Raw genomic sequence first — 16,701 nt, forward strand, 5'->3', positions numbered from 1 at the left:
CCAAATTGCATACCTTAATTTGCTCGTTTAGAAATCGCACAATTTCTGGATATATCATCCACCGAACTTTTTGTATACAGGTACCTACATGGGTCGTATGTATGCACACATCTATTCTTGGAAAATATATCAAAATCTATTTGCATCGATTTGTTGTTGTGATATAATATGTCATTAAGAAAGTAAACCCGTTAGGTCATCCTTATTGCCCTTTTTATTTGTGTAGGTAGCAAAAGAGTTTTGTTTTCGTTTTCATCAGTAATTTAGGGATGCGTTGCTTGTGTCGCGTGTCACTCGAGTACACATTATGTACCCTTTTTATTTTTATGGCGTTTTTTGTTCAAATCGCGAATTGTTTTTATGGTGCAGGTAGGAAGATTTATTTTCTTTTATTGATGAGTCTGTGTAGGTACCTACATTCCTACATGAACACCAAGTAACAACATACATCTTCACACACAAAATATGCGATGAGATGATCGCATATACAATAAGTAAAGTAGATATACCTACCTATATATGAATCAAAATATAGTAAATAAAAATATCAACTCCCACGAATAACAAGACCAACGATATATTTACAACTTATTAAAACAGAAGATTATAAAAAAAAAACATACCTAATAAGAAAAATAAAAAGATTCGTTTTTTGTAAATTTCAATTAATTTAAATTACAATTCTTACATATTAAAATATCATTTTGCGGAGGTATATAGGTATGACCCACCAAACTATTTGCAGAAAATAGAAATAGCGGTCTTACACCAATAGTGTAAGAATGTACCTATCTATTTATTCGAGAATCTACCTACGCGCTACGCATTTATCTATTTGTTTTGCAAAGTAAGTATGTAGTTTTTTGTGCGAACAATTTCTTTTCCTTTGTTTTAGGGTTTGTTGTTGTGAAGAATCTATGCAGCTGTTGAAATAGGAAATTCCGTTAGGTCGTTTATTGTCCTTTTTGTAGAAAAAGAATTTTCATGTCATTTGGTTCAATCAAGTAGGTAGGCAGGCATACATTTGGTTGCACAACACATTTTACTAGACAGTAAGATCATTACCATTTTTTGTCGGCTTAAATTGAGAACTCGTGTTTTATGGCGTAGGAAGGTAGACGAAATTCTTTTATGAGAGATGGAATCATAATCTTAGACAGCCACATCACAGGCAATTAAGAATTATTTTATGATACCTTTTGGTATTTTATTTTCGTTCTGATTTAGGTAGGTATCGTGGTGAGTTTGAAGTTCAGATGTGTCAAGGATTAATTGAGTTGTGGTCATAATTCAATTACTTACAAAGCCAATTGAAATACATTTTCCTATGTTATAGCGATTGATAGATAGTGGCTGTTAGCTTTTTCAGTTGTTGTATCTCCTTGGGTAGGATTTGGAAACCTTTAATGTTTTATAGTTTTAGGCTATAAAACTTTATGCAAATGTATTCATTTCGTTGTTTGAAGTAATGCATACAAAACTTGAGCGCTTGTACCTCATTCAAAAGCAAATCAAATAAAAAATAAACAATAAAAAAAAAAAAAAAAAAACAAAAGCAAGCAATAATATTATAAAGACAACTGCCATATTTCACCACCTAAATCGTTTCTTGACCTAACTAAGGGTTTATCACATACTTATGCACTTAATAGGAAGTGTATATGTTAAATTTCTGGGGTTAAGAAGAAAATTGTCTCAGAAGGAAATAAAACAACAAAAAGCTGCAAAGAGTCCGGAACAAGTAGAAAACCATTATACAATCACAGTTTCATATCATATCAAACGTTTTAATCGATTAATAAAACCCACCTTCTGAATGCATAAACAGTTGAACTCAATTAATTTTTCATTTGAAGGAACTCATATTTTTGTAAAAAAAAAGACAAACAATTAGAACATAATAATTCATTTCATAAAAGAGGATTTGCCTATATAGAACTAGGAGTGTGAAAACACACATTCTTGCAGGAAAGTTGTTGTCTGCAAAGGATGCACTTTTGATATCTTTTATTGAGTGTGCGTTCTTACAAAACGCACATTCTTGCAGACAAGTTGTTACAAACGATAACATTTTAATTCTTATATTCCAATTTTGAGTGTACGTTCGCAGGATGAATCATTTGTTAATGAAACAAAATTCATCCCAGCGTACATTCTTGCCGAAAAACAGATCGCCTACATAAGGTGTCCTTTTCTCAATTACATTTTGAGTGTACGTTCTTACAAAACGTACATTCTTACAGAAAAGCAGATCGCCAACATAGGGTGTCCTTTTCACAATTCAATTTTGAGTGTGCGTTCGCGGGATGAATCATTTGTTCAGGAGACAAAATTCATCCCAGCGTACATTCTAACATGAAACTAGGATGAAGCATTTGTTCAAGAGACAATATTCAATCGAAAAACATCCGTTGATATCAAATGTTCACCAATACAAAACACTTCAAACAAACATACATAATAAAAAAAAAATGATTATTCCATTAAAACTGCTTTAAAAAAGGCAGCTATATCAAATAGATCGCATTTTATATCCATAAAAAAAAAAAAAAAAAGGGTTAAGCAATTGAAAAATAATAAATTGATAAAACCAAAAGTTCTTCATCCACACCTATGCAAGAGACCTGTTCAATTAGTTATTTTCAAATCACACAAATTAACTTAGGAATTAAATCATTGGAAGCAGAGTCATAAAGCAAACTCAATAAACAAAATTCAACAAACTAAGCAAAATCAAATCATACAAAATTTCAAAGAGTATCATGCAGAACAAAAATCCTAGTACATTTACATTTTACATCTATGTATGTATTTACTAACTTAAACTGTGTTATTTATGGGTTTATTGTGCAAGAGAAATATTAAAAAAAAAAAAAAAAAATTTAGGTACCTGTACATATATAAAATAAGGTACACAAGGTTGGTGTTCGGGGTTTGACTTTGGTGTTTTAGGTTGACTTTGGGTTGGGTAACTTTTTGACTTTGGGTTGGACTAGGAGTGTGCATCCACACGAGGTGCACATTCTTGCAGAAAAGGATCTACCTACAATGGGTAACCTTTTGACTTTGGGTTGGACTAGAGTGTGCGTCCTTACAACGCGCACATTCTTGCAGAAAAGGATCTACCTACAATGGGTAACCTTTTGACATTGGGTTGGACTAGAGTGTGCGTCCTTACAACGCGTACATTCTTGCAGAAAAGGATCTACCTACAATGGGTAACCTTTTGACTTTGGGTTGGACTAGGAGTGTGCATCCACACGAGGTGCACATTCTTGCAGAAAAGGATCTACCTACAATGGGTAACCTTTTGACATTGGGTTGGACTAGAGTGTGCGTCCTTACAACGCGTACATTCTTGCAGAAAAGGATCTACCTACAATGGGTAACCTTTTGACTTTGGGTTGGACTAGGAGTGTGCATCCACACGAGGTGCACATTCTTGCAGAAAAGGATCTACCTACAATGGGTAACCTTTTGACATTGGGTTGGACTAGAGTGTGCGTCCTTACAACGCGTACATTCTTGCAGAAAAGAACCTACCTACAATGGGTAAACTTTTGACATTGCAGAAAAGGACCTACCTACAATGGGTAACCTTTTGACGTTCAAGAAAAGGACCTACCTACAATGGGTAACCTTTTGACATTGCAAAAAAGGACCTACCTACAATGGGTAACCTTTTGACATTGCAGAAAAGGACCTACCTACAATGGGTAACCTTTTGACGTTCAAGAAAAGGACCTACCTACAATGGGTAACCTTTTGACATTGCAGAAAAGGACCTACCTACAATGGGTAACCTTTTGACGTTCAAGAAAAGGACCTACCTACAATGGGTAACCTTTTGACATTGCAGAAAAGGACCTACCTACAATGGGTAACCTTTTGACGTTCAAGAAAAGGACCTACCTACAATGGGTAACCTTTTGACATTGCAGAAAAGGACCTACCTACAATGGGTAACCTTTTGACGTTCAAGAAAAGGACCTACCTACAATGGGTAACCTTTTGACATTGCAGAAAAGGACCTACCTACAATGGGTAACCTTTTGACGTTCAAGAAAAGGACCTACCTACAATGGGTAACCTTTTGACATTGCAGAAAAGGACCTACCTACAATGGGTAACCTTTTGACGTTCAAGAAAAGGACCTACCTACAATGGGTAACCTTTTGACATTGCAGAAAAGGATCTACCTACAATGGGTAACCTTTTGACGTTCAAGAAAAGGACCTACCTACAATGGGTAACCTTTTGACATTGCAGAAAAGGACCTACCTACAATGGGTAACCTTTTGACGTTCAAGAAAAGGACCTACCTACAATGGGTAACCTTTTGACATTGCAGAAAAGGACCTACCTACAATGGGTAACCTTTTGACGTTCAAGAAAAGGACCTACCTACAATGGGTAACCTTTTGACATTGCAGAAAAGGATCTACCTACAATGGGTAACCTTTTGACGTTCAAGAAAAGGACCTACCTACAATGGGTAACCTTTTGACATTGCAGAAAAGGATCTACCTACAATGGGTAACCTTTTGACGTTCAAGAAAAGGACCTACCTACAATGGGTAACCTTTTGACATTGCAGAAAAGGACCTACCTACAATGGGTAACCTTTTGACGTTCAAGAAAAGGACCTACCTACAATGGGTAACCTTTTGACATTGCAGAAAAGGACCTACCTACAATGGGTAACCTTTTGACGTTCAAGAAAAGGACCTACCTACAATGGGTAACCTTTTGACATTGCAGAAAAGGACCTACCTACAATGGGTAACCTTTTGACGTTCAAGAAAAGGACCTACCTACAATGGGTAACCTTTTGACATTGCAGAAAAGGATCTACCTACAATGGGTAACCTTTTGACGTTCAAGAAAAGGACCTACCTACAATGGGTAACCTTTTGACGTTCAAGAAAAGGACCTACCTACAATGGGTAACCTTTTGACATTGCAGAAAAGGACCTACCTACAATGGGTAACCTTTTGACATTGCAGAAAAGGACCTACCTACAATGGGTAACCTTTTAACAATAAATTAGAAGTATGAGCCCACAAGAGGCGCACGAGATAAAACGTAATATAAAAAAATCAAAACATGCACATTTCAAACATACATTTATAAAATTTATATTCCTTCAAGTAGGAAGCATGACTAAATATTTTCTTCTTTATTTTCTTTTCTTTCCGAGCATTTCCAACACAGAAAAATGGCTAAGAAAGCCATATGAGCCACGACACAGCTTTTTCAATTCTCTTGATTCTGTAGAATCAAAGTGGGCAGGGACATCTGTTCATAGGCAGATCAAACCCACAACACAAGGCACACAATGCAGTATATCAATAGCAGCAATATTTCGTCATACATCAGTATTTTAACGAGGATAACAACCAAAGCAGCAGCAAGAACTACAAGAACCACACCACAGCACCAACTTGTGATTCATCAAACCATCAACAGAATTCACCAACAAGTTTCAGTAGCTCTTCAATTTTAACCACAAGAATTCAGCAGTATCTACAAGTCTCACAACAATCATCACCAAAAATTTACAAAATAAAACGGATCAAGTTTTTCCACACACAAAGTAGAAAAATTTTCATCAAAAAGTTATGCACCCACTGAAAACACACCAAGAAATCTCCAGATATCTATATTTGGCAATAATAGCAGATATGACACAACACAACAGCTTTCACAACAACAAAACTGGCCTTGACATTTTCAAGTTTCAAAACTCTGGTTCATTAAAACCGCCAACTACGATATTCTCCCGACTCTCAAATCAAAGTCTCCAAGGCATCTAACAGGCTTTCAGTCTGGAGATTCATTTGAACAACGATCTCCTCTGTCACTATAGTCACTTCTTTACATAATACCCGAATCGACTTGGTTTTTTCCATTGGCATTAACAAACACTCAGGGGCGCCAATGGTTTTCCCAATGTCCTTGAGCAAATGCTATTCGGAAGAAGCCCCCAACGCATCGAAGATCAACAATCATCAAATATTAAACCGAAGGTTTAAAGTGGGCAGGATGTTAAATAATCCGTGCCTACTCGCAGGAGAATATCTTAACACACACAACATCTCAACGAACAGGAGATCAGCGAAACATTATGTGTATCTCCTTTTTCCTTCTTCCTCCACACACACCCGAATAGTCAGTCTTAACAAGATCTCTCAATAAAGAGGACACGCAGTCCAATAAGAACAAATATAACTATTCGTCTTTTATTTATAATTTAAATATATACATAGATACATTATACAGTCCACTAAATTTATTAATAGATTATTGTTCAGATTTAAAATGAAGGTAATTATTTGAAAACTTTCATATTGGAAATGACACTGGAACTTAAAATTTTTCTAACGAACTTCACCGGGTAAGCCAATAAGTTCGATCGCAGTAGAAAAAGATATGTCGTTTTCGATTGGTTTCACTCAAGGATTAACTCATTCTGAAATCGAATAGAACAGGTCAAATCGCTTCTACTCAATTCTGTTTTTTGTGATTGTGTTAGTTTTTATATAAATGTCAAATATAAATTAATTTTTTTTTCTTTCAAACGAAATATTATAAAATAATTTTCAAATATGGTAATATTCAACAAATTAATGGGATAGTTGGTCTAAAAAATATTTTAAATAGATAAGTATATAATGCGTTTATTTGTTTGAAAATAAATTAAATTGAATTTCAGAAAACAATTTCTAAAATTTTGAATGAAAAACAAAAAAAAAACTGATTGAGTGATTGTTTTGACTTTTGAATATCCATGTATTAGTGATTCTTGAGTGGATTCTGAATTTAAATCAAGAAGAGAATTTCTCTCCTGAGAAGCGTTCTACCTGTCATTTTCGTGCGAATAAAACACTTTCAGAAGACTTCTGAACGCTTCCGGACGATTCCGGACGGCCAATCGAAAACGCCAATAGTAACCTTTTGCGGAGGCTAAATATTATCTGTCAATAAAATAGTCACTAAAAAAATAGATGCTATACGAACGCCGAACATAGGGGTATTTATACCAAAAAGCTGATCAAAAGTCTTAAATAAAAAATGAAGCATTTGCAGTCGCTACTAAAGACGATACTTTTTGGCTGTTTAGGAAATTAAAAAAGGTATCGATCTCTTTTTGTGGATGCATTTGTGTCGAAGTGACAGATGAAAAACAAAATAAATATACACAACTTCATAATAAGAACAAAAGAACGTAAAATTTGTTTGTTTTGTTCCCTAAAAATGATTTATATTTCACAAATAAACAAAAATTTCTTTAAAAAATTTTAATTTTGTTTGACGTTTTGCATATGGAAAAATTGTAGTGTGTGTGAAAATCTGTGTAAGTCCGTCTCAAAAAAGGTCACTTGGACACAAATACATTTACAAAAACAGATCGCTACCTTTTTTAATTTCCTAAACAGCCAAAAAGTATTGACTTTAGTAGCGATTTTAGGAACGACTGCAAGTGGTTGAAAGGAATTTGACATAAGTCAAGAGGGATTGCTTGCCGGATCGACTTTTTTTTAGTGCGATTTTGTTTAAAGGTGTTTTTTTATAAGGTGGATTTCTTGTTTTATTTTTTAATTTGGAACATTTTTTTTTGTCCTTAAATAAAAAGGTATAAACTTTATGTAAATCATTTTTTTCAAGTTTCTTTTTTAATTTTGATCATTTAAGGTGAGAGTTCAAAGTGTTTTTTCACGAAAACTGAAAAAGAAAACTTAAGGTAATATACCTAGTAGCCCTTGGTACCCAGTGCCGGATTAGCCTCAAGGCAAACTAGGCAGCTGCCTAGGGGCCCCACTTCAGCTAGGGGCCCTTCGCCCTGACTACGAACAAACAAAGTTTCTTGGCGTTGTACCTTCAATAAAAAACAGCTTTACATTTGTATTTGCAATAAAAATAAGAAAATAGAACAACAAAAAAAGAAGAACAAAAATCGTTTCCAAATCATCAAAACATTGTATAAGTTAAGTACACGGTTAAAAATTCTGGAGTATTTTTTAATACAGCTCTTGTATTAAAGCAATTTTCAATACAAAAAATATTACATTTTAATACTTCCAAAATATTAAAATTATTTTTAATCTTTTTTGAATGGAATTTCAATATTTAAGTATTAAGTTTACTACTTGTAATACAAAAATTATTAGAAAATAATCTCCGTGCTAATCTTGTATTGAATTTTTAATATTTTTGTATTATATTTGAGTATATTGTATTACATTTTAATATAATTGTATTAAAATATAATACAAATTTATTAAAAACTAATATAAAAAGTATTAAATTCTAATACGAGAATATTAAATTTTAATCAAACGTCAGCAGACTGTCACACATAATAAGGTAATATTTGTCAAAAATGGACACCAATCTGTCAGGTCGGCCTTTAATTTTTATATTTCAATCGCAGTAAACAGGAAATTTGTTTTTGTTTTAATTTATAAAATGTCATTTGAAAAAATTATAAATTAAAAAATAACAAATTTCCTTGTGTTTCTCCGCGGAAAATGGTGAATAATTGTTAACAAATTAGTGGTGTGTGCGTGGTTTTTCGGTTTTTGTGCGTTTTTCGTCGGTAAATAAAAGAAATAAGATTTACGGTCGCTGACATTTTTTGTCGCCAAATTGTCATATTTTGACAATTTTATGTGTACTGTGGTCAGCAGCAGCCATTTAAAAAATGAAAAAATCCATTGTTTGAGGTAATTTTCTAAAAAAAATATATAATTAATATTTGTAAATTTGTACTTATTTGAAGGCACTTTGTATTTTTTCGAAGCAAAATACATACATTGCAGATGAATTTTGGTCGGCAATAAGATTTTACATGCCACAGTTTGTGAAACAGATAAAATAGAGACAATAATATCAGCATTATAATATTATTTATGATTATATTATTTATGATTAATATTTATTTTCAGTAATGAATTTAGGAAAAGAATACATATTATTAACTTTAAATACATTTGGTATTGAATTGAAATATTTTTGTATTATCTTTTAATAAAATTCTTATTAGAATTTAATATGAAAAGATTAAATTTTAATATGTAATAATTGAAATTTAATACATTTTTGGTATTAAATTCTAATATAAACTGTATTATTTTTTAATACAACTATATTACATTTTAATACATATTTTATTAACTAAAAAATTTTAATATTTGTCTTGTATTAAATTTTAATACATTTCTGGTGTAGATATATGTAACCCAAAAAGTATTAGAAAATACTCCAGAATTTTTAACCGTGTATATGTAGATGTGTATGTCGTTATAATGAATTATAACTCTCATCCCATCCTGATGGGCCCAATGCAGCGATGCCAGATTGAGGGATTTTTCTCTTTTTTTTCGGGATTTTTGATAAGAGAAAAAGGAAAAATCAACCCAGAATAGCTCAAAATCAGGTCCAAAAGATCTTTTTAAAACATTTAAAATCAAAATTCAATGAAAAAAAAATACCTTCTTAAGCGTTATTCTTTCCATGTTTAAACATGAAATCTCTTCTTACAAAAAAAAATATTGCTAGTCTATTCGAAAATAAATAGAGAAAATACAGGGGCCCCACTTTGTACCTAATTCTATTCTACAAAAAAATGTGTTCGAATTTTCAAAAACAAATCTCCCAGTCATGTCAAATCCTTTATTGGGTTTTATTAGCAAAATTAAGATCGGTAATATTTATTTTAGATATGAAATTCAAGTAGGAATTACAATTGAAATTAACATTGGCAAAGAAGCCTGTACAAAATTCATCGAATATTATTCCGACGACATCGAACCAGAGTTTAGTAACGAGATGTTGCAATCAGAGGATACGTCAGAAAAGTCTTAGATTTCGCATGCTGGGAAGTTACTCAAATTGATATCAGATAAAATGGTCCAATAACGTTTCCAAATGTTATGGTAGCTTAAAAATGTACAGAAGTTTGATGATTTCTAACGCGACTGGGGAACATCATTTTTCAAAACTAAAAATTTAAAAAATTGTCTGCGTTCTTCAATCTCGCAAAAGCGATTATATTCATTAGCAATAATGGTGACAAAAAATGATGCCGATATTTAGGTCAATTTTGGGATAATGTCAATTTTCAAGAAATAAACTGTTTTCTAAGATGTGTCAAAAGTTTTAGTTAACATTTATAAAATGACATGATATGACACCAGATTATAGCCCATTAGTCCTCAGGAAGTTGCCTACAAAAAATTTCTAACCTAATTTAAAAAGAGCTTATGGTATTGAAAAACCATCGAAAAAGGGCCCGAGAATTGCATTGCCTAGGGGCCCATGACATGGTTAATCCGGCACTGTTGGTACCTAAAAACATACTACATAATTTTTGCAGTATTTTTTCCTATCAGGTTATGATTTGTTTTCTGCATGGGTTACTGGGTAAAAAATACTTTATCCACTTTCTCTAGTGATTCTTACTTAATGGCTCCGAAATCTTAGCATCCCATATGTAAAACTTTGACATTTATTGAATGGTCAAAAAAGTTGAACTTGTGTAATTGTTAAGTCAGCTATAAATTTGTTTTAATTATTTTGTTTACGTTATAACTGCGGGTCACTGTGGCGTATGTGTAACTTTTTTATAATGAAATATCTTAACCACTGTTATAAATGATAAGGTCTCGACTTTGTTTGATGAACATAATATTTAACACTATAACACCATATGATCTGCACAGCACATGCTTAAAATTTCTTCACTAGAAGGATTCCTAGCTTCGTATCTAAAACCTCCATGACGTTCCTTTTAATCTTTGTTGCCGTTTCTCACACTTTCATTCAAATCTCCACCCACACATACAAAAGCTCATCCTTTGAGATGTTTTTAATGAAATTGCAAAAGTTCAGCCAAAATGCAACATCCAATTTGGGGATGTTTCATTTCATCACCAGTTTAAGATACCTACATCAAACGGCCACTAGACTTCGAAATAGCCAAAACGTTTGTAAGTAGCTTTTCCACAAGGATGACACCTATTATTTTTCTACTCTCGATACCCTAATAGAACATCTTTTATTCTTTTGTGTTGATTTGGGGTTGGCAAAACGAATAAACCATCTTATTATCATTCATTATGAGTTGTCCATTAGGGTAGTTTCTTTTTGCCTGTCCTTTTTAAAGGCTTATCCTAGAATGAAACTATCTGAAGATTTAACAGTATTTTCGTAGAACTTCAAAGTCAAGACCAGTACAAATTTAACACAGAATCTAACAACAAAAACTTGTGGGGAATTATTTTTTTAACTTTTTCCTTCCATTAAAAATAAGCTCATCATATATCATTTCCGGTTCTTGCATCGCATTATTTCTGACCGATTTGACCCGTAATTCTCTTTCAAAAATATCCTATACTTGATTTGCTGATATTTTTAAAAGTTTTGCGAGTGCTTTAACTTAACCGGACAAGCTGAATAAATACCAATATGAAGTCTTTGTTTACTTTTTCTGTATGCAACACTTAAATACGTAATGATTGTGGGGTGAAATAATATAGGTGGTCCTGGTAATGGTGAATAATTTAATACATTTTTCGTTGAAAGTTAGTATTTTGTGATGGTTTAAATTTTACATCAATTATTTCTTCACAGAATATAATAATCTATTTATACAGGATAACCTACAATAATCCTCTTAATATCAATTACACGCTCGCTCAATTGCCTATATAATGAAATTTCATTTATCATTCGGGTCATTATTTTATTATCGGAATATCATTACTTATCAATGAACCTTATAATTTTTCCCACGAAATTCAACGTAGGTACATCGTACATCGTACATGTGCGTATAATTTTATTAATATTTTGCGTGTGGCTCTTTAAAGGAGAGAACTAAAAATAGATTAGTTGTGACTACTAAAACAATATTTGGGTGGTTTTCCACAAAGACAGAAGGGTGTACTATACCAACATGTAAATCTCTACCCGTCATATCGTGTACGAGGAATATTTTACCTCGTTAAAAACCTTGCATGTTATGATTTAAGGACTTAAATTATTACAATCCTGTCGCGAATCATAGCATTTAACTCCTTTAGACAGAGTCATGTTAACACACATTTCGGTTAAGGTTAAGGGTTAACACCGTTACACACCCTTTTAATTTGAATATTTATCTCCTGTTAATATAGGTGTAGTGCCGTCACTTAAACACATTAAACTCTTGAATCAATTTATATTTCAAACTTGAGTTGAATAGTGAATTTTTTTTGTATATAGGAAGACACACAAAGCGAGAAGCACCTACTTTGCGTGCAATTGTGTCGTTAAATGTCTTTTTAGGGTTTTGTAAGTAAAATTCCGCTTTTAATTATATACACCAGAGTTTATTGATCATCTTTACATCGTTGTTTGACTTAATTGACACCACAAAAATTGGTGTGGGTGTTGTTTTGGTGGGGGTGGGATTTTTGTGTGTCATAGACATAGTTGAGGTCTATTAACCACACACACACACACATACACATTATAATAAATGGGCTAAATACTTGACATTTTAATTAACTAGAGGTGACTATGGTTCACATAAATATGTGGAAATTAAATTTGCCACACAATCATTTACAGACATTCTTCATATTGATGAAATGTGAGTTTGTTATTAATTGCTTGATATGTATGTATCTTTGTATATAAATGTATAGGTATATTTATAATTACACAGTGGTTGCTATTTTATGGCTCAAATGACGGTTAAGATTTATATGTGGGTTAGGGTGGTCCATTTTTTTGGATGTTACATTTTCGTTGTTCCCCACTTAAAAACTTGTTACATATGTATTTTGTATTACATACGTGAAACATCAGCTTTTTAGCTGAGGTGGAACTGGGCGCTTAAGAAGCTCAAAGTTTTTGCTTTGATGCTCTAGGCAGGAGCACATACTTAAAAAAATATATTTTTTAAATTTATCTGGTGAAGTTATTTTGGGGTTTAGTATAGTTTTTTCATGATATGACCTCCTTTTTTATAAAAAAAAACCGTTAGTTACTTGATATTTTTGACAAATAAATTTTGTTTATTTAAATTTTCTGTTAATGTATTTTGTTTTTGCAAAAACGATTAACTCGACACGAAAGAAAATGAGGAAAATATGGGGAACTAATGATTTGTGGCCCAACGTGGACCACACTAACGTGGGTACATTTTAATGACATACGTACGTATTTATATTTGGTATGTCTCAATAGCATCAGTAAGAATTCGCCATTATTTAAAAGAACTTAGGTACATATAAAAGAAGTAAGCCCCTCTATTTTGTTTGCGATTACATTTTTTTGAGTACCTACGAAGATATAATATGGGTAAAAATCATGGAGGTGAGAAATTTCGAGGGCCGAATTCTTAAAAAATCAGCTTTGTTTTTTATGATAAAAATTTCATGTGCAAATGTTCGCTTTAGCTATAGTTTGTAGGTTCAAGCCCGTTCACAAAAATGTATATTTTTCAATTTACCTCAAAACCCCAAAATTAGTAGGTACTAGAAAAACTTTCCTCGAAATGGTGGTGATCTCTTCAAAACGACTTAAGAGTTCTTGAAATAGTATCAATGTGAATGATGTATCATTATATTAAGTAGGTCTTAAATAAATCAAAATATAACTTTATATTTCTTGCTTCAGAGACCAATTTCTACAAAAAAAAAATGCTTTTTATGCATGTCAGAAATACTTAGACCAAAAAAATATTTTTCTTTTGTTTTTTGTACCTTTTTTGATAACAATGAATATCACAGCCATACTTAGATATAGGATATTGATCAAAAATACCAAACAATGCAAATGTCTTATGTGTATAAGACCATATTTTTTATTCAGATTCTAAGAGCGTTCCCGGAAATAACGTTCCCGGAAATGACATTTTGATCTATTTATTTTTATTTTTTATGTCACAAAGTAAAACGAAATATTTTGGAGATTATATTGTTTTGGCCTCAATTTTTTATCATAATATTACCAAAAAAATAAAATTTTAGTCTAAACATACCCCAAAACAAGCGTTCTTGGAATGACGGTTAATAAATGTACACTAGACGCTACTTATAAATGAAACCAAAACCAACTTATAAAATACATTTAATATATTTATCCGTAAAAATAGGTTTGGAATGAAAAATCTATACAGGGTGTCCCAAAAGTTAACGTCGAAACGAAAACGGTAGATAGGGTAGGTGGTTACAGTTATCAGAAAAATAATAAAAAAAATCGCAGCCATATATTTTGGGAGTTATGGGCATTTGAAAAAAATTCGAAAAAATGGTCACCCTGTGACGGTTTTTCATGTGCCGTGACTACAAATCTTAATTTTTCTCATTTTTTTCTTTTGTTACGGAACCTTGAATAACAATGCTATCAAATGCATTCAAAAATTTTAACTCAGCTGCATCAGTTTTAAAGCAAATATTACTTTTTTACCCAAATTAGTACTAAAAAAATTTACATGACTCTAATTCAATGACCCGTAGTGTCAAAAAAATGCACTACGATGTTTCGGCAAGTTGCCTTAAAAGTTGGTGTGTTCAATTCTCTTTTCAAAATGGTACAACATTGTTGTATCGTTTTCGTTTCGACGTTAACTTTTGGGACACTCTGTATAATATCAACTTTAAAAACTGCTTGCAGCTCCATTTGTACGTTAGAGGATTAAAATATTGTCTCTTTAAGAAATTTTGGTACGATGTGTCATTTTTCTTGAGACAACTTTCATTAATGTATAAAAAAATAACACAATTTAATTATTTTGTAAGAGTTGTACAAATTTATAAAGAGTATTTTGTACAAATGGTGTTAAGAAAAGAAATACTTAAAAATATTGGACTTTAATGTGTTGTTAAGCTATTTGAATTTCAGTTTTTGAGTTATGGACATGTCCGGAAACGCTTTTTTTTTTGTATAATAGGTTAAATAAAAAAGAAATGGAAACTTTTCTAAGGGAAACATAAGGTGCATGGCAATTATTTGAATTGGTAAATGAGAAAAAATCTCTAATTAAATGTTGCTTTGATTTAAAAAAAAATGCCTGGACATCAAATTTTCCACCTCCATTTCCATTTCCACCTCCATTTCAGAAAATAAAATGATTTACGTATAACATCGTTAAAAAATTAATAAATACAGCAGAGATCCAAACTAAACCTCAACCATTTCATATATCTTTTAATAACACACACTTTTTGAGATTTATTTTTACAATCCCTTTAAAACAGATTTACACACAAAATGTTTTTGTTGTGGGTTACTGTCAGCGGGAAACTTTTACTTTAGGTTTTGGTTAACAGGTGACCACTTATCAATGAGAGGAAAGAATAAAAGTCTTTTGGATAAAATGAATTTTGCAATGAAGTTCCATAAAAGCAGGTGAAATAGTCAAAGAGTCCGCAGCAAATTTTGAGAGTGGAGGTTATAACCAAAATGAGATTATGAAGTTTTAATAACCTTATGCGTTCTAACAAAGAATTCAAAAGTCTGGTAGCTTTATATGGTTTATCTAGGGCATTATATGGTTTTCAGGGGGTTAAACAACACGATTTTTCCAATTAAAGTGAGTAAGCTAAGTTCATACTCTTTTACATTTTAAATACAAGTATATTGCATCAACATTTTAAGTCAATAAGGAGGGAAATTGACAAGTTTATGAGTTTAATAGTATTTACTATTTTGTAAGAAAAAAAAGACACGTCACTGAGGTCGGCCATATTGCAATTTTCTCAAAAAACTGCCGTTTTCGTAAAAAATCTATCTGATATGTCGGCTCTTGCCGAATATCAACCGAACTTCTTTAAAATCTATATAGAAAAGTTTCAATTAGGTGCGACCTGGTCACGCATTTTATGTTAATAAAACATAAATTCAAAGTACTCGTATGTATAAAAAATACACATTATAATTAAAACAAAAAAAAATAATCTACTTGTATGATTTTGAGCCAAAAACGAAAACTGCAATTAAAAAAATGAAGCAGCATTCCATGTTAAAGAAGAATCACACACGATCACTATATCATGCAAAGATTTCACAAAGTAAATTGGCTTCATTATTTTTGTAGCAGAACAACAGAAACTATTTTCTCAACGAACAAAAAAAAATAGTTTTAAAAAAATGTTCCACATACGCCACAGTGACCGATTGATACAAAACTTACTGCCGCAATACCGCAGTGTCCTAGAAAGAATATAATATGACTTATAGTGATATTGTGGTTGGAACTCAGGTGGAAGGCGGCGACGCGCTGGCCGACCACGGCACTGGTGGACCAATTTACAGAACGTCGGTCGAGACCGAATTCATGGCCCTAATAGCTAACTGGAAATCACTTTTCATAACTACATAATGTTTCTTTGGTCTATTTTTTTTTTTTTGTGGAGTTAAAAATACATATATGTATTTAGAAACCTAGCCCAAAGATCATCAAAACATCCATATGGTAATGGATTGTATGATAAACTCATTTTACTATTGAAGACTACCGAGAAACTATTTTTCATTTTAAAAGTCAACATGGGTCAACTGCATAGAAAAAATACAAATACGGTCAAAGATTAATCATAATTACAACAAAGAACACTAAAGATCTAATTTAATACATTTGTGTACATTTCGTCTTCTTTTTCTTTCATTCAAGAAAGTGAATAAATGTCATCATTTATTGTGAGAAA

The sequence above is a fragment of the Episyrphus balteatus genome, chromosome 2 (assembly GCF_945859705.1).
Source record: "Episyrphus balteatus chromosome 2, idEpiBalt1.1, whole genome shotgun sequence".
In the NCBI taxonomy this organism is placed as follows: Eukaryota; Metazoa; Arthropoda; class Insecta; order Diptera; family Syrphidae; genus Episyrphus; species Episyrphus balteatus.